General features: G+C 39.9%; 1 protein-coding gene across 4 annotated transcripts in view; it reads left to right on the top strand.

The window, feature by feature from the left end:
* The window catches only part of LOC142221354 (uncharacterized), a 159,075-nt gene that overhangs the window by 112,982 nt on the left and 27,012 nt on the right, over nt 1–19,081 (top strand). The gene's annotated exons all lie outside the window — the stretch shown is intronic.

The raw sequence follows: 19,081 nt of genomic DNA, 5'->3' as shown, positions 1-19,081 counted from the left end.
TGCAGACCATTGCTGGTTATTATGTCTCCGCAGAATAAGAAGACTTCTATTGATGCGTTGCAAGAAGATGAAATAAGCAGTCGAGTCGTTGAATATGTTTATGGATCGATGCCCATCATATCACCTACTTGATGATTTGAGTCAAAAATTTCATAAGTATAAACATGAGCTTCATTTCGAAGATGGGTTGTTGTTCAACGGTCACAGACTACTAATACCAACTGAGTTGCAAAGAGAAATTTTTTTAGGGCTGCACGATCCTCACTTGGGTATCGAGAAGACTTTGGCATGGGGAACAATGTTATATTTATGGCCGGGAATGTCAAATGGTATTACTGAAGTGGTTAGGGCTTGTACCGTGTGCGAGCAGTTTAGGCATCTCGGAGAAAGGTGTAGTCATAGGGATTATAAAGCGATGTTTCAGTATGAGGGATGTACATAAATTTCAGTATCGACTTCTTGAGTACAACACGACTCCGGTTGCTGGTATGGGGCAATCGTCATCGCAATTATTTGGTCGTCTGATCCGGACCCAACTGCCCCGTGCACCATATTTTTGTTAGAACGTAACACTTTGTCCGAAAGTCTTATAGATGGGAAATTATGTGAGAAACGGAAAAGTCAAAAGATGAACGAAGTTTTAGTTCCCAAGAAAACAATGTAGATAGCGATAATACCCCAACACAACTTGTGATGTAGTGGACGTTCCATCAGACCGCCTCAGCGTTACATAGAAATCGATATTGTATATTTGAATTAATATGAGATATGTTATATACAAATCCTTTTAAAAATGGAAAGCGTGTAATAAGTATATTAGTAATCCGCTCCACTGCGTGTTCGATATCTTGCACAGTACTCATATTTGTCTCCGGCATTTCCGGTATCATCAAATTGAACGATTCCCTATACCTATTCCAATCAGCTTTCCTAACATTTGGCGGAAATATGGTCTTTGAAGTACGAACAGCCAATCTGAAACTGATGTAGCGATGATCTGAGAAGCTATGTTCCCTCAAAACTTGCCACTCAGATATCTTATCATTCAGTTCCGGAGAGGTCAACGTGACGTCCAAAACCTCTTGTCTGTTCCTGGTGACGAAGGTTGGTGCATCTCCCTTATTGCAAACTACCAGGTTAGTACGCAAAATAAACTCTATTAGCGACTCTCCCCTTGCATTAGTATCACTACTTCCCCAAATACTATGATGTGCATTCCCATAATGAGTTTTGTCTTTGTGTTTAGTGACTCCTCAACTAAGGTCTTAACGGCACAGGGTGGCATCTCCCTATCATGTCCCATGTAGACCGAAGATACCCAATATTTGCATGTGGATATCTCTAGACTGGCTACGACAGTGTCTGCATTGCTCAATGAAGGAAGCAGAAACAAGTTTAGTTCGTTTTTAGCAATTATACATGCTCGATTTATATCGTTACCGGTATTATGCAAAAGTTTGAAACCCGGAGTGCTTAATTCACAGATCTTATTCTTATATATGTATGGTTCTTGAATAAGAACTATATCTATGTCTCCTTTCATCAGGAGAACTTTTAAGGCAGCACAAGCGGCCTTACAATGGTGAAGATTTATCTGGAGGAACCGTAGAACCATCCAGATTTTCAACCACCGTCACATCAGCCGCTTCAATTGAGTCATAAAGGGCTTCCTCTTCACAGATCTCGGTGACTCTCGCAACAATCCGCGGTTCAGCTTTGGTGAGGCTTGAGCCTGTAGAAACTTCCCGCATATGATTTTCGCCATAGTCTGCAGGTTTTATGTCTCCTTCGGCTTCGCTAGGAGATTTTTTTCACTGCTGACTCTAACGGAGGCTTGTCCGTTTCGGAATGCTTTGGCTGATCGCTTTTGTATACCTTCATATGGATATCATGAAAGCCATAACTTACACGTCCTTGGGTCTGGGCCAGATGTGGCAGCGACTCTATGTTTAATATAAACACCGCATGTCGTCTTGGTCCATCCACCTCATCCAAACGACTAACCTTCCAATCGGCGGTTGGAAGATCTGGGTTACATTCTTTTAGTCTCTCTAGTATTGACTCAGGATCAGGAGGGTTTGCCGGTATCCATGCATGTGCTCTAGGGTTAGCCGGTATGTCTTTTTTATCGACTAACTCCAAAGCGGCTCCTTCCCAAACTTCACCAATTAGCATCAATGCAGCTTTAAAGCAATCCATAGACCTCTGGTCCGCAAAAGCTATTAACTTATATCGTCCTTGATACCATCCAGCATCTTGCGTGGAGGACTTGGTCCGGGAAACTTTTTTCGCACCTCTGAGTAGACACCAGACATCGCGTTCTCAATTTCCCCCCATTTTTGCCTTGGAATCATACCGTCCAATGCTTCTTTATTAATAATAGCCATCACAAGGCTGTCTTTTGCAACTGAGGCAAACGATCTTTGATCCCGTTTAGAGGATGGCAGCTCATCCGGTGATCGTTCCCTTTTTCCAGCTTCAAGAATTCCTTGAGCCCATTTTAAGGAATCGCTTTGCTTAGCCGACAACGTGCTTGGGTCGACTGATCCTAATTTCTTTAGGATAAACAAAGCATTTCTTCGTCCCTTGAATCTCTTTCGAGAGGGATTGCCTCCTTTTGATGTAGTCGCCTTAGAAAAGGTTCGACTTGCCATAGTGTCACCGCGTGTCGACCCGTCCACAGGTCGACTAATTGGGCCTGACTCTTGGTCGCTGCCCAAATTTATAACTTCAGTCGTTACCCGTCCACTGGGCATTGAAGTTAGCAACCCAGTGGATGACTTTGAATTTCGCTGCATGGTGGTTTATTATTTCCACCACACGTGAAATTCGTAATAAGTACTTATTACGATGAAATACTCCGCTATTAGAAAACACGTCCGTTCAGTTCGACGGTTGAATAATCGGAGGTAAAACGTGTTATAATCAGCGTTGGCCTGTCGCAAACTGTGACATTTAAACCTAATGGAGAGACCCTAATTTGTGAAATTGTGAATATTTTTAATTTAATTTAGTTAGGCTCCCCGATAAAAGGGATGCAAAAAATGCTTTATATTGTTTTATCCAAAGCTCTACTAGTTTTACATCTTTCATTCGCAACTTCAAACTATTCTTGGTTTCAAACTGGTTAATAATTTTATGAACATTCGTATATGAAGGGACTGAAGTATTTTGAGTTTGCGACGTTTATTACTTTTTCTACATTTACATCGCGTTTGTGACGTTTACAACTTTGCGACAGTCGCAAACCTAAAAAAGTTTGATGCAGACCATTGCTGGTTATTATGTCTCCGCAGAATAAGAAGACTTCTATTGATGCGTTGCAAGAAGATGAAATAAGCAGTCGAGTCGTTGAATATGTTTATGGATCGATGCCCATCATATCACCTACTTGATGATTTGAGTCAAAAATTTCATAAGTATAAACATGAGCTTCATTTCGAAGATGGGTTGTTGTTCAACGGTCACAGACTACTAATACCAACTGAGTTGCAAAGAGAAATTTTTTTAGGGCTGCACGATCCTCACTTGGGTATCGAGAAGACTTTGGCATGGGGAACAATGTTATATTTATGGCCGGGAATGTCAAATGGTATTACTGAAGTGGTTAGGGCTTGTACCGTGTGCGAGCAGTTTAGGCATCTCGGAGAAAGGTGTAGTCATAGGGATTATAAAGCGATGTTTCAGTATGAGGGATGTACATAAATTTCAGTATCGACTTCTTGAGTACAACACGACTCCGGTTGCTGGTATGGGGCAATCGTCATCGCAATTATTTGGTCGTCTGATCCGGACCCAACTGCCCCGTGCACCATATTTTTGTTAGAACGTAACACTTTGTCCGAAAGTCTTATAGATGGGAAATTATGTGAGAAACGGAAAAGTCAAAAGATGAACGAAGTTTTAGTTCCCAAGAAAACAATGTAGATAGCGATAATACCCCAACACAACTTGTGATGTAGTGGACGTTCCATCAGACCGCCTCAGCGTTACATAGAAATCGATATTGTATATTTGAATTAATATGAGATATGTTATATACAAATCCTTTTAAAAATGGAAAGCGTGTAATAAGTATATTAGTAATCCGCTCCACTGCGTGTTCGATATCTTGCACAGTACTCATATTTGTCTCCGGCATTTCCGGTATCATCAAATTGAACGATTCCCTATACCTATTCCAATCAGCTTTCCTAACATTTGGCGGAAATATGGTCTTTGAAGTACGAACAGCCAATCTGAAACTGATGTAGCGATGATCTGAGAAGCTATGTTCCCTCAAAACTTGCCACTCAGATATCTTATCATTCAGTTCCGGAGAGGTCAACGTGACGTCCAAAACCTCTTGTCTGTTCCTGGTGACGAAGGTTGGTGCATCTCCCTTATTGCAAACTACCAGGTTAGTACGCAAAATAAACTCTATTAGCGACTCTCCCCTTGCATTAGTATCACTACTTCCCCAAATACTATGATGTGCATTCCCATAATGAGTTTTGTCTTTGTTTTTAGTGACTCCTCAACTAAGGTCTTAACGGCACAGGGTGGCATCTCCCTATCATGTCCCATGTAGACCGAAGATACCCAATATTTGCATGTGGATATCTCTAGACTGGCTACGACAGTGTCTGCATTGCTCAATGAAGGAAGCAGAAACAAGTTTAGTTCGTTTTTAGCAATTATACATGCTCGATTTATATCGTTACCGGTATTATGCAAAAGTTTGAAACCCGGAGTGCTTAATTCACAGATCTTATTCTTATATATGTATGGTTCTTGAATAAGAACTATATCTATGTCTCCTTTCATCAGGAGAACTTTTAAGGCAGCACAAGCGGCCTTACAATGGTGAAGATTTATCTGGAGGAACCGTAGAACCATCCAGATTTTCAACCACCGTCACATCAGCCGCTTCAATTGAGTCATAAAGGGCTTCCTCTTCACAGATCTCGGTGACTCTCGCAACAATCCGCGGTTCAGCTTTGGTGAGGCTTGAACCTGTAGAAACTTCCCGCATATGATTTTCGCCATAGTCTGCAGGTTTTATGTCTCCTTCGGCTTCGCTAGGAGATTTTTTTCACTGCTGACTCTAACGGAGGCTTGTCCGTTTCGGAATGCTTTGGCTGATCGCTTTTGTATACCTTCATATGGATATCATGAAAGCCATAACTTACACGTCCTTGGGTCTGGGCCAGATGTGGCAGCGACTCTATGTTTAATATAAACACCGCATGTCGTCTTGGTCCATCCACCTCATCCAAACGACTAACCTTCCAATCGGCGGTTGGAAGATCTGGGTTACATTCTTTTAGTCTCTCTAGTATTGACTCAGGATCAGGAGGGTTTGCCGGTATCCATGCATGTGCTCTAGGGTTAGCCGGTATGTCTTTTTTATCGACTAACTCCAAAGCGGCTCCTTCCCAAACTTCACCAATTAGCATCAATGCAGCTTTAAAGCAATCCATAGACCTCTGGTCCGCAAAAGCTATTAACTTATATCGTCCTTGATACCATCCAGCATCTTGCGTGGAGGACTTGGTCCGGGAAACTTTTTTCGCACCTCTGAGTAGACACCAGACATCGCGTTCTCAATTTCCCCCCATTTTTGCCTTGGAATCATACCGTCCAATGCTTCTTTATTAATAATAGCCATCACAAGGCTGTCTTTTGCAACTGAGGCAAACGATCTTTGATCCCGTTTAGAGGATGGCAGCTCATCCGGTGATCGTTCCCTTTTTCCAGCTTCAAGAATTCCTTGAGCCCATTTTAAGGAATCGCTTTGCTTAGCCGACAACGTGCTTGGGTCGACTGATCCTAATTTCTTTAGGATAAACAAAGCATTTCTTCGTCCCTTGAATCTCTTTCGAGAGGGATTGCCTCCTTTTGATGTAGTCACCTTAGAAAAGGTTCGACTTGCCATAGTGTCACCGCGTGTCGACCCGTCCACAGGTCGACTAATTGGGCCTGACTCTTGGTCGCTGCCCAAATTTATAACTTCAGTCGTTACCCGTCCACTGGGCATTGAAGTTAGCAACCCAGTGGATGACTTTGAATTTCGCTGCATGGTGGTTTATTATTTCCACCACACGTGAAATTCGTAATAAGTACTTATTACGATGAAATACTCCGCTATTAGAAAACACGTCCGTTCAGTTCGACGGTTGAATAATCGGAGGTAAAACGTGTTATAATCAGCGTTGGCCTGTCGCAAACTGTGACATTTAAACCTAATGGAGAGACCCTAATTTGTGAAATTGTGAATATTTTTAATTTAATTTAGTTAGGCTCCCCGATAAAAGGGATGCAAAAAATGCTTTATATTGTTTTATCCAAAGCTCTACTAGTTTTACATCTTTCATTCGCAACTTCAAACTATTCTTGGTTTCAAACTGGTTAATAATTTTATGAACATTCGTATATGAAGGGACTGAAGTATTTTGAGTTTGCGACGTTTATTACTTTTTCTACATTTACATCGCGTTTGTGACGTTTACAACTTTGCGACAGTCGCAAACCTAAAAAAGTTTGATGCAGACCATTGCTGGTTATTATGTCTCCGCAGAATAAGAAGACTTCTATTGATGCGTTGCAAGAAGATGAAATAAGCAGTCGAGTCGTTGAATATGTTTATGGATCGATGCCCATCATATCACCTACTTGATGATTTGAGTCAAAAATTTCATAAGTATAAACATGAGCTTCATTTCGAAGATGGGTTGTTGTTCAACGGTCACAGACTACTAATACCAACTGAGTTGCAAAGAGAAATTTTTTTAGGGCTGCACGATCCTCACTTGGGTATCGAGAAGACTTTGGCATGGGGAACAATGTTATATTTATGGCCGGGAATGTCAAATGGTATTACTGAAGTGGTTAGGGCTTGTACCGTGTGCGAGCAGTTTAGGCATCTCGGAGAAAGGTGTAGTCATAGGGATTATAAAGCGATGTTTCAGTATGAGGGATGTACATAAATTTCAGTATCGACTTCTTGAGTACAACACGACTCCGGTTGCTGGTATGGGGCAATCGTCATCGCAATTATTTGGTCGTCTGATCCGGACCCAACTGCCCCGTGCACCATATTTTTGTTAGAACGTAACACTTTGTCCGAAAGTCTTATAGATGGGAAATTATGTGAGAAACGGAAAAGTCAAAAGATGAACGAAGTTTTAGTTCCCAAGAAAACAATGTAGATAGCGATAATACCCCAACACAACTTGTGATGTAGTGGACGTTCCATCAGACCGCCTCAGCGTTACATAGAAATCGATATTGTATATTTGAATTAATATGAGATATGTTATATACAAATCCTTTTAAAAATGGAAAGCGTGTAATAAGTATATTAGTAATCCGCTCCACTGCGTGTTCGATATCTTGCACAGTACTCATATTTGTCTCCGGCATTTCCGGTATCATCAAATTGAACGATTCCCTATACCTATTCCAATCAGCTTTCCTAACATTTGGCGGAAATATGGTCTTTGAAGTACGAACAGCCAATCTGAAACTGATGTAGCGATGATCTGAGAAGCTATGTTCCCTCAAAACTTGCCACTCAGATATCTTATCATTCAGTTCCGGAGAGGTCAACGTGACGTCCAAAACCTCTTGTCTGTTCCTGGTGACGAAGGTTGGTGCATCTCCCTTATTGCAAACTACCAGGTTAGTACGCAAAATAAACTCTATTAGCGACTCTCCCCTTGCATTAGTATCACTACTTCCCCAAATACTATGATGTGCATTCCCATAATGAGTTTTGTCTTTGTTTTTAGTGACTCCTCAACTAAGGTCTTAACGGCACAGGGTGGCATCTCCCTATCATGTCCCATGTAGACCGAAGATACCCAATATTTGCATGTGGATATCTCTAGACTGGCTACGACAGTGTCTGCATTGCTCAATGAAGGAAGCAGAAACAAGTTTAGTTCGTTTTTAGCAATTATACATGCTCGATTTATATCGTTACCGGTATTATGCAAAAGTTTGAAACCCGGAGTGCTTAATTCACAGATCTTATTCTTATATATGTATGGTTCTTGAATAAGAACTATATCTATGTCTCCTTTCATCAGGAGAACTTTTAAGGCAGCACAAGCGGCCTTACAATGGTGAAGATTTATCTGGAGGAACCGTAGAACCATCCAGATTTTCAACCACCGTCACATCAGCCGCTTCAATTGAGTCATAAAGGGCTTCCTCTTCACAGATCTCGGTGACTCTCGCAACAATCCGCGGTTCAGCTTTGGTGAGGCTTGAACCTGTAGAAACTTCCCGCATATGATTTTCGCCATAGTCTGCAGGTTTTATGTCTCCTTCGGCTTCGCTAGGAGATTTTTTTCACTGCTGACTCTAACGGAGGCTTGTCCGTTTCGGAATGCTTTGGCTGATCGCTTTTGTATACCTTCATATGGATATCATGAAAGCCATAACTTACACGTCCTTGGGTCTGGGCCAGATGTGGCAGCGACTCTATGTTTAATATAAACACCGCATGTCGTCTTGGTCCATCCACCTCATCCAAACGACTAACCTTCCAATCGGCGGTTGGAAGATCTGGGTTACATTCTTTTAGTCTCTCTAGTATTGACTCAGAATCAGGAGGGTTTGCCGGTATCCATGCATGTGCTCTAGGGTTAGCCGGTATGTCTTTTTTATCGACTAACTCCAAAGCGGCTCCTTCCCAAACTTCACCAATTAGCATCAATGCAGCTTTAAAGCAATCCATAGACCTCTGGTCCGCAAAAGCTATTAACTTATATCGTCCTTGATACCATCCAGCATCTTGCGTGGAGGACTTGGTCCGGGAAACTTTTTTCGCACCTCTGAGTAGACACCAGACATCGCGTTCTCAATTTCCCCCCATTTTTGCCTTGGAATCATACCGTCCAATGCTTCTTTATTAATAATAGCCATCACAAGGCTGTCTTTTGCAACTGAGGCAAACGATCTTTGATCCCGTTTAGAGGATGGCAGCTCATCCGGTGATCGTTCCCTTTTTCCAGCTTCAAGAATTCCTTGAGCCCATTTTAAGGAATCGCTTTGCTTAGCCGACAACGTGCTTGGGTCGACTGATCCTAATTTCTTTAGGATAAACAAAGCATTTCTTCGTCCCTTGAATCTCTTTCGAGAGGGATTGCCTCCTTTTGATGTAGTCACCTTAGAAAAGGTTCGACTTGCCATAGTGTCACCGCGTGTCGACCCGTCCACAGGTCGACTAATTGGGCCTGACTCTTGGTCGCTGCCCAAATTTATAACTTCAGTCGTTACCCGTCCACTGGGCATTGAAGTTAGCAACCCAGTGGATGACTTTGAATTTCGCTGCATGGTGGTTTATTATTTCCACCACACGTGAAATTCGTAATAAGTACTTATTACGATGAAATACTCCGCTATTAGAAAACACGTCCGTTCAGTTCGACGGTTGAATAATCGGAGGTAAAACGTGTTATAATCAGCGTTGGCCTGTCGCAAACTGTGACATTTAAACCTAATGGAGAGACCCTAATTTGTGAAATTGTGAATATTTTTAATTTAATTTAGTTAGGCTCCCCGATAAAAGGGATGCAAAAAATGCTTTATATTGTTTTATCCAAAGCTCTACTAGTTTTACATCTTTCATTCGCAACTTCAAACTATTCTTGGTTTCAAACTGGTTAATAATTTTATGAACATTCGTATATGAAGGGACTGAAGTATTTTGAGTTTGCGACGTTTATTACTTTTTCTACATTTACATCGCGTTTGTGACGTTTACAACTTTGCGACAGTCGCAAACCTAAAAAAGTTTGATGCAGACCATTGCTGGTTATTATGTCTCCGCAGAATAAGAAGACTTCTATTGATGCGTTGCAAGAAGATGAAATAAGCAGTCGAGTCGTTGAATATGTTTATGGATCGATGCCCATCATATCACCTACTTGATGATTTGAGTCAAAAATTTCATAAGTATAAACATGAGCTTCATTTCGAAGATGGGTTGTTGTTCAACGGTCACAGACTACTAATACCAACTGAGTTGCAAAGAGAAATTTTTTTAGGGCTGCACGATCCTCACTTGGGTATCGAGAAGACTTTGGCATGGGGAACAATGTTATATTTATGGCCGGGAATGTCAAATGGTATTACTGAAGTGGTTAGGGCTTGTACCGTGTGCGAGCAGTTTAGGCATCTCGGAGAAAGGTGTAGTCATAGGGATTATAAAGCGATGTTTCAGTATGAGGGATGTACATAAATTTCAGTATCGACTTCTTGAGTACAACACGACTCCGGTTGCTGGTATGGGGCAATCGTCATCGCAATTATTTGGTCGTCTGATCCGGACCCAACTGCCCCGTGCACCATATTTTTGTTAGAACGTAACACTTTGTCCGAAAGTCTTATAGATGGGAAATTATGTGAGAAACGGAAAAGTCAAAAGATGAACGAAGTTTTAGTTCCCAAGAAAACAATATAGATAGCGATAATACCCCAACACAACTTGTGATGTAGTGGACGTTCCATCAGACCGCCTCAGCGTTACATAGAAATCGATATTGTATATTTGAATTAATATGAGATATGTTATATACAAATCCTTTTAAAAATGGAAAGCGTGTAATAAGTATATTAGGTTAGGTTAAAGTGGCAGCCCGATTAAGATTCAGGCTCACTTAGACTATTCAGTCCATTTGTGATACCACATTAACCAAAAGCACCCATTACACATGGGCACTTCTAGTTTTAACCGCTGAACCTTCTCGATTATTTTCTTCTGTTGAACCAACCAGATTGTTCCAAAAACATTAGCAGACTGCTTAAGTTAACGTTTTCCAGGTCCGCCAGTAATCTGAAACTATATACCCTAAAATTTGCTTACGCCTTACACAAAATGCAGGACACTCACACAGGAGGTGTTTTATTGATTCCTTTTCCTCCGCATCATGACAGCACATACAATATCATTATACTTCGCGCCAATAGCTTTTGCAAAATCGCCTATCAGGCAGCGACCCGTTATAGCAGATATCAGGAGTGATATCTGGCGTCTCGAGAACACTAGCATATCTAGAGTGCGGTTTAAGTTTAAATGGGGCCATATTTGCTTGGTGTCGTTACAACCCTTGCAATTTTCCCATCGAACATTTGCCATCATGACAGCCTTCTCACGCAGTAAGAGCTTGCAGGTAGCCAAATACATACCAACAGATTCTAGTTCCCCTGGAATATGTAAGGTAAAGGGTGATACGGTCAAAATTTGGTCAATATAAACTAGACGTATTTCTTTCAATTTTGCATTTAAAAAACCTGAACACCCCTCATTTTGAAGGTGTGTGTGTAGAATGTTGCTCCTATTTTGATTTTGGAATTCACTCTTCAGTTGTCAAAATGCCGTCCCAGCAAGAAGAGCGGCGTATCAAAATTTTGCTCGCGCATCGCGAAAATCCGAGCTACTCGCACGCAAAGCTGGCAAAAAAGAGCAAAACTGGCTAAAAGTTGCCAAATCAACCGTTACAAATGTAATTAAAGTGTTTGGGGAACGTTTGTCGACAGCCAGGAAGTCTGGATCGGGGGGAAATCGAAAACCGGAAGCCGCTGAGACGACAAAGAGAGTTGCCGGTAGTTTCAAGCGAAACCCTAACCTCTCTCTCCGAGATGCCGCAAATAAGCTGGGTGTATCGTCTACAACCGTGCATCGAGCCAAAAAACGAGCCGGACTATCGACTTACAAGAAGGTAGTGACTCCAAATCGCGATGATAAACAAAATACGACGGCCAAAGCGCGATTCCGGAGGCTGTACACGACGATGCTGACGAAGTTTGACTGCGTGGTAATGGACGACGAAACCTACGTCAAAGCCGACTACAAGCAGCTTCCGGGACAGGAGATATTTTCAAGCACATAAAACTGTCAAAGTTCGCAAAGAAATATCTGGTTTGGCAAGCCATCTGTACCTGTGGCTTGAAAAGCAGCATTTTCATAGCTTCCGGGACTGTCAACCAAGAAATTTACGTGAACGAGTGTTTGAATAAACGTCTGCTGCCTTTCCTGAAGAAACACGGTTGTTTCGTACTGTTTTGGCCGGATTTGGCATCTTGCCATTACGGTAAAAAGGCCATGGAGTGGTACGCCGCCAACAACGTGCAGGTGGTTCCCAAGGACAAGAACCCTCCCAACACGCCAGAGCTCCGCCCAATTGAGAAATACTGGGCTATTGTCAAGCGGAACCTAAAGAAGACCAAAACAACTGCCAAGGACGAGCAGCAGTTCAAGGCAAACTGGCTTTCTGCGGCGAAGAAGGTGGACAAGGTGGCTGTACAAAATCTGATGGCAGGTGTCAAGCGTGAGGCCCGGCAATTCGGATTGTGAAAAGCGAAAGCCTAACTGAATATTTTTCCTGAATTTTATACTAATCGAACTAGAAAAAGAAATTTAGTTTGATTTTTTAAATAAACGATTTCACCGATTTACACGCGTTTTCCCTTGACCAAATTTTGACCGTATCACCCTTTAGTTCCCAGCTCTGCCAGCTCATCCGCTTCGCAGTTCCCCGGTATGTTCCTATGGTCAGGCATCCATATTAGGTGAATATTGTGCTGCTCAGCTATCTCATTGAGAGATTTGCGGCAGTCGATGGCCGTTTTCGAGTTGGGGAACACAGAGTCCAAGGATGTTATTACAGGTTGACTGTCTGAGTATATATTAATGCCAATATTCCTTGGAGCATTACTTCTCAGCCAATTCACCACTTCTCTTATGCTAATATTTCAGCCCGAAAAACATTACAGTGATCAGGTAATATTTTCGTTATTCGAAGTTCCAGATCTTTAGAATATACTCCGAAACCCACTTGACCATCCAATTTGGAGCCATCAGTGTAGAAATCTATATATCGTTTATTTCCCGGGGTCCGTGTACACCACCTCTCACGGTTGGGTATTAGAGTTTCAAACTTTTTGTCGAAAAGTGGTCTCACCAAAGTGTAATCCACTACGTTAGGCACATGTGGCATTATTTTGAGGACCGAACTGTGACCGGTCCGACCACAGCGATAGCTCGCGCAACCGCACAGCCATTGTTGCAGCTGACTGTTTGGCCAAAATGTCTAAAGGCAATAGATGCAGTATGACATTAAGGAATTTTTTTTCCTGTCTTGCTGAATGCACCTGAGATACACAAGCACGCCATACGCTGAGCTTTGTCTAAACTTGTCGGCTGGTGAAATGCCGGCCACCAGACTACAACCATATAGCATTATAGGTCTAACCACTGCCGTGTGTAGCCAATGCGCAATTTTTGGTTTTAGTCCCCACTTTGTCCCTATTGCCTTTTTGAACGAGTATAAAGCTACCGTTGCTTTCCTCGCCCTCTCTTCAATATTAAGCCTAAAATTCAGCTTCCTGTCCAAAATAACGCCAAGGTATTTTGCACACTCACCAAAGGGAACATTCAGAGCTGTCAGTCCATTTAAAATCGAGCTCGGATGGACATTATTGAACGCCCCTTCGATGTCTAGAAACGCCACGATTGTGTATTCTTTGACAGATAGTGAGCTTTCAATAAAGCTGACTAGTTCATGTAATGGGGTCTCAGTATACCTGCCCTTCGAGTATTCATGCTGTCGTCTCGAGAGCAAACTTGAATCGACGCTCGTTCTAAGATAAATATCTATCATCCTCTCCAGAGTCTTAAGTAGGAATGATAATAAGCTGATTGGTCGGAAATCCTTCGCATTCGAGTGAGAGGCTTTTCCCGCTTTAGGTATGAAAACGACTTTTGTTTCCCTCCACTTTCCTGGAATATATGCTAAGTTGATACATCCTATATATATCGCCGACAACCAGGGGATAATTCCGCTTGTAACTCCGCCGGAGTAATTCCATCAGGTCCGGGGAATTTGAATGGTCCAAAGCTATTTAACGCCCATTTTATTCTAGATTCCAATACAATTTCCTCGATAGGATACGACCGCTGAGCCACTGTTGCATCGCCAGTACATGGTTCAACCATCTGATTTCCGGGAAAATGTGTGTCCAATAGTACCTCCAGCGTCTCCTCACTGGACGTTGTCCAATTGCCCTCCGATGTTTTAATGAAACCTGGAGCGGAGTTCGTGGATGCTAGCACCTTCCGTAGTCTGGAAGCCTCGGACGTATTCTCAATGCTGCTGCAGTAATCATTCAAAGAGTTATGCTGAGCCTTTCTCAGTTCTCGCTTGTATCTTCTCAGATTCTTGTTGTAAGAGTCCCAAACCACAGGAACTCTGGTGGACTTTGTTATAGAGCTTCCTGCACGATTTCCTCATATTACCTAACTCCGTAGACCAACATGGTGGTAGATTTTTCCCCCTTGGCTTCCCTCTAGGGCATGGAGCTTTCAGTGAAATGTTGAAGGCCTTAGTAATCCTCTCCACTGAGTGTTCGATAACTTGTACAGTGCTCATATTTGTCTCTGGTATTTCCGGTATCATCATATTGAACGATTCCCTATACCTATTCCAATCAGCTTTCCTAACATTTGGCGGAAATATGGTCTTGGTGGTATGAACATCAAAGTTGAAACTGATGTAGCGATGATCTGAGAAGCTATGTTCAGCTGCCACTCACACCCTCAAAAAAAATCGCTTCTCTAACATATGTTCCAAACATATTTTGCAGGAAGCACATATATTATTGGATACCGCCGAAACATTAATATGTTTGTTTTATGTGAGCATATTATATGTTTGGAAGCATTTTGAGTCCAAAAATAGTATATGCTTGGAAGAATTCCCCAAAGAAGATTGTGTTCATTCCCTCACTTATTTTTAACTTCCACGAAATTTTTGAGTTCTTCGCATCTTTTTCTGTAATACAAATATGCTGTTTTTTTTTTCAAATATCTATTTTCTTGGTTCCGAATGTCTATTCTCTTTATTCCGAATACTCAATCTACTATTCAAATTAAATAATATTTAGACTTAAGCATACCAAATTTTTGGCCATATTATAAAACATTTTTCCGAAACAACATACAAGCGGTTTCACAGAAATTGCTCTCATTTCATTCTCTCGCTGTGTTATGTTGATATCTTTTTATTCAACCCTCCCGGTTTCCATCTCTATTTCATTCTCTATACTAACTCTCTCTCTCTCTCTGTCGCTCTCTGAATAAAGTATCACAACATATATATGTTTACTCGAAATTTGTAAATTTATATATGTTTACATTCACGCATATTATTTTTATGAAACATTCATGCCCCAAACATAATATATCTAACATATTAACATATGTGTCCCAAACATTTTGTGTTAGTTTAGGAACATTGCATGTTAGCACTTAAATATATTGTGTTTAAAAATTGTGCCCGAAACACATTTTGTTTATATCGGAACATATGAAAAACATATTTTTCTAACAGTGCAGATATCATTTCATTCAGTTCTTGCGAGGCCAAGGCGACGTCCAAAACCTCTTGCCTGTTTTTAGTGACAAAGGGCATCTCCCTTATTGCAAACTACCAAATTAGTACGCAGAATAAACTCTAGGAGTGACTCTCCTCTTCCCAGCAAAAAAAGCGTTGCCAAAAAAGTAATGAAAATGAATCCGGAAGTGGTGCAAAATTGACGCAGATGCGATGAATTTAACATGGGCTTGTCATAGGACGGAACTCCTCCATTTCAGCAGCATTTGCACTGAATTTGCATCACTCCTTTGCACTATGGGCGGAAATTGAAAATTTGCGGCAAAAATTATTTACAATCAATCTAGTATCGCCAAACATGATATATCGATATATCTTATGAAAATCAAATGTTACCAACAAAAAGGGAGTCAATCCCCCTTATTCCAGGTGCGTTACTATAGAGGGGTCGAAATTGTAATTCCACTTTGAATACTATAGAATATACTCTTAGATGGAGTTTAATTTATATTTGCTTATTTTCCTTTTTAAGAAAGCGCCTTATCCCCAGAACTTGATGTAAATAATATAAACCAATTGTCATTTTATTAAATTAATTTTATTAATTAACATTAAACAAATATTAACCATCAAAATCACATTCTTCGGTATCTAACTCTAATTCCGTCCCTCTGTGTATGTTGTTCGCAGAATTTCGGTGGCGATTATTAACCGATTTTAATAAAATTTGGTACAACATGTTTTCTTGGTCAAAGGACAAACACGGTTGAATTTGGAAAAAAATGGATCAAAGTTACATATAGCCCCCATATATATGTATCGCCCGATTTCGACAAATTAGACCATACTGCGCTTATTTACCACCCGATTGTCTTCAAATTTAACACAAAGTAATTTTTTATAGTACCCTTAAAGTGTGCAAAATTTCATCAAATTCGGTTCAGATTTAGATATAGCTACCATATATATGTATCGCCCGATTTTCCCAAATTTGACTATAAAACCCTTACATTTATTTTAGTATGGGCAAGTTTGGGCAGACAAACTTTACAGCACGTAAAAGTATACTTCCTCACGAACAATAATAAGCAAAAATGTTCATTAACAATCGTTAACATTTCTAGTTATATTCCTCCCAAGTATACGTATGTGTTACAATTTTCACATATAAACCACACTTTTGAATCCATAAATTCAAGTTCAAAAACAAAAATATTTTGTAAAGTCTTTACAACATTTTGAACTACTAAACCTCCTCTTAGAATCTACATTTAAAAGTTTTCTTTATTCACTTTTATTGCGAAAAAAATTAAGCACGAAATTTATCAATTTTTGTTCGCCTTGATTAAACGCAACTGGCATAAATTTTGGTAAACATTGGCAGCCTTTTTCTCCTGAACAGGGTTGCCAAGTTTTAAATGAACTTTCGATTTTTACTATCCAAGATGTTCTATAGTAATTTCAATTGGAATATCCAATAATTTTTCATTTTGAAATTTTGACTTTTTGCCGCTGTTTTGCGATTTCCGCCCATAGTGCTTTGGTGTGCTCCGAATTCAATGTTTTGGATGTAAATTAAAAAATTCTTTGATATTTCGTCAAGTAAATAATTTTTATAATTTTTAATGGATTCTAACGCTTGTCGGAAACGTTTGACCTCAAATATTTTCAAAAATTCACAATTTTTTAAGATTGGATTTAGCATTTTTTTCGACAAAATTTAAATGAATTGTACCATTTTTTAAATTCTTACTCTGTTTTTAACCTATTTGAAACAATAAAGTTAAAATTACCCATTAAAAGTATGAAAAAATCAAGTTATAAAAAATTAAAATAAAAGAACTTCCTGGGTAGTTAAAATAAAGAACATCATTGGGAGTGCATCTTCTGGAAGTGCTTTAAAGTTGTTCCTTTGGAACTTCCAAATTTTTTTGCTGGGTTGTATTAATGTCACCACTTCCCCATATACTCACTGTTAGAAAAATATGTTTTTCATATGTTCTGATATAAACAAAATGCAAACTTATATATATTTACAAATTTCGACTAAACATACATATGTTGTGATATTTTATTCAAAGCGACAGAGAGAGTATAGAGAAAGAAATAGAGATGGAAACCGGGAGAGTTGACGAAAGATATCAACATAACACAGCGAAAGAATCAAAAGAGAACAATTTCTGTGAATCCGCTTTTGTGTTGTTTCGGAAAACTGTTTTATGATAAGGCCAAAAATTTGATATGCTTAAGTCTAAATATTACTTAATTTGAATAAAGAGAATAGACATTCGGAACCAAGAGAATAGACATTTGAAAAACAAACAGCATATGTTATCGCCTTGAGAGCAGCATTTTATGTATGTGTGGACATGTGTTTTGTTTATCATTTTGGCATTATGGGCACAATTTTTCTTGGTTCGTTAAAAGAAATCAGGGGTCTCCATAAAAATAACGAAAGGGCACTATACTCTTTTTAGAGTTTGGACAGTAAAATGATTAATAACCCACATTTCGAAGTTTTATTATAAAAATTTAATATAGTATAAATATAAATGTATAAATTAAAAAAAAAAAAGTGTTCGGTCGGAGCAGGGATTGAACCCACGACCCTTTGCATGCAAGGGAGACATGCTAACCACTGCTCCACGTGGCAAACAAATGTATGTTTCTGTTAAATAATGTTATGTTTGCATGCGCTCGTGGGCGCTGCAAACTATACTATATAAATGTAACTTATAACGATAATTATCTACTGGTGACTATAACAGCTACATAGCTACGTAGTCCAGTGGATAGTGTGTTGGCTTAAAAACTGTATGGTCCTCGGTTCGATTCTCCGTGCAGGCAAGGTAAAATTAAAAAAATTTATAAAAGTGAATAATTTCTTCAACATTATTTGTATTACAGAAAAAGGTGCCAAAAACTAAAATATTTCGTGGAATTGAAAATTACGAGTATGTTGGGCAATGAGCACAATCGTCTTTGGGAAAAATTCTTCCAAGCATATAATATTTTTGGGCTCAAAATGCTTCCAAACATATAATATGTTCACATAAAACAAACATATTAATGTTTCGGCAGTATCCAATAATATATGTGCTTCCTGCAAAATATGTTTGGAACATATGTTAAAGAAGCGATTTTTTTTGAGGGTGTAAACTGGCAACGGCAGTGTCTGTATTGCACTTTGAAGGAAGGAGAAACAAGTTCAGCTCGTTTTAGCAATTATATAGGCTCAATTTACATCATTACCAGTATACTGCAATAGTTTGAAGCCCGGAGTACTTAATTCACATATTTTGTTTCTATAAACATATGGTTCCTGAATAAGAACTATATATATGTTCCCTTTCATCAGGAGAACTTTTAAGGCACGATAACCATCATTAGAAGTCATTGTATTCCAAGTGCATAATAATAACTGAATTTTTAAAATACATAGTTGTGAGCTGTAATCAACAGCGTATTGCTTTATTGTTAAACTTGAAACTTTAAACAGCTATGGTCTGGTGGCCGGCACTTCAGCAGTCGCCAAGTTTAGATAAAGTTCAGCGAATGGTGTGCTTGTGTATCTCATTCGCATTCAGTGAGACAGGAACAGATTCCCTTGATGTCATGCTGAATCTATTGCCCTTAGACATATTGGCCAAACAGTCAGCGGGAATAAGCGTTATATAGATTTCTACACCTATGGCTCC

This window comes from Haematobia irritans, chromosome 1 (genome assembly GCF_050003625.1).
Source record: "Haematobia irritans isolate KBUSLIRL chromosome 1, ASM5000362v1, whole genome shotgun sequence".
NCBI classification, from domain to species: domain Eukaryota; kingdom Metazoa; phylum Arthropoda; class Insecta; order Diptera; family Muscidae; genus Haematobia; species Haematobia irritans.
Note: the sequence above shows the minus strand (reverse complement) of the source record. Positions and strands in the feature narration are given on the sequence as shown.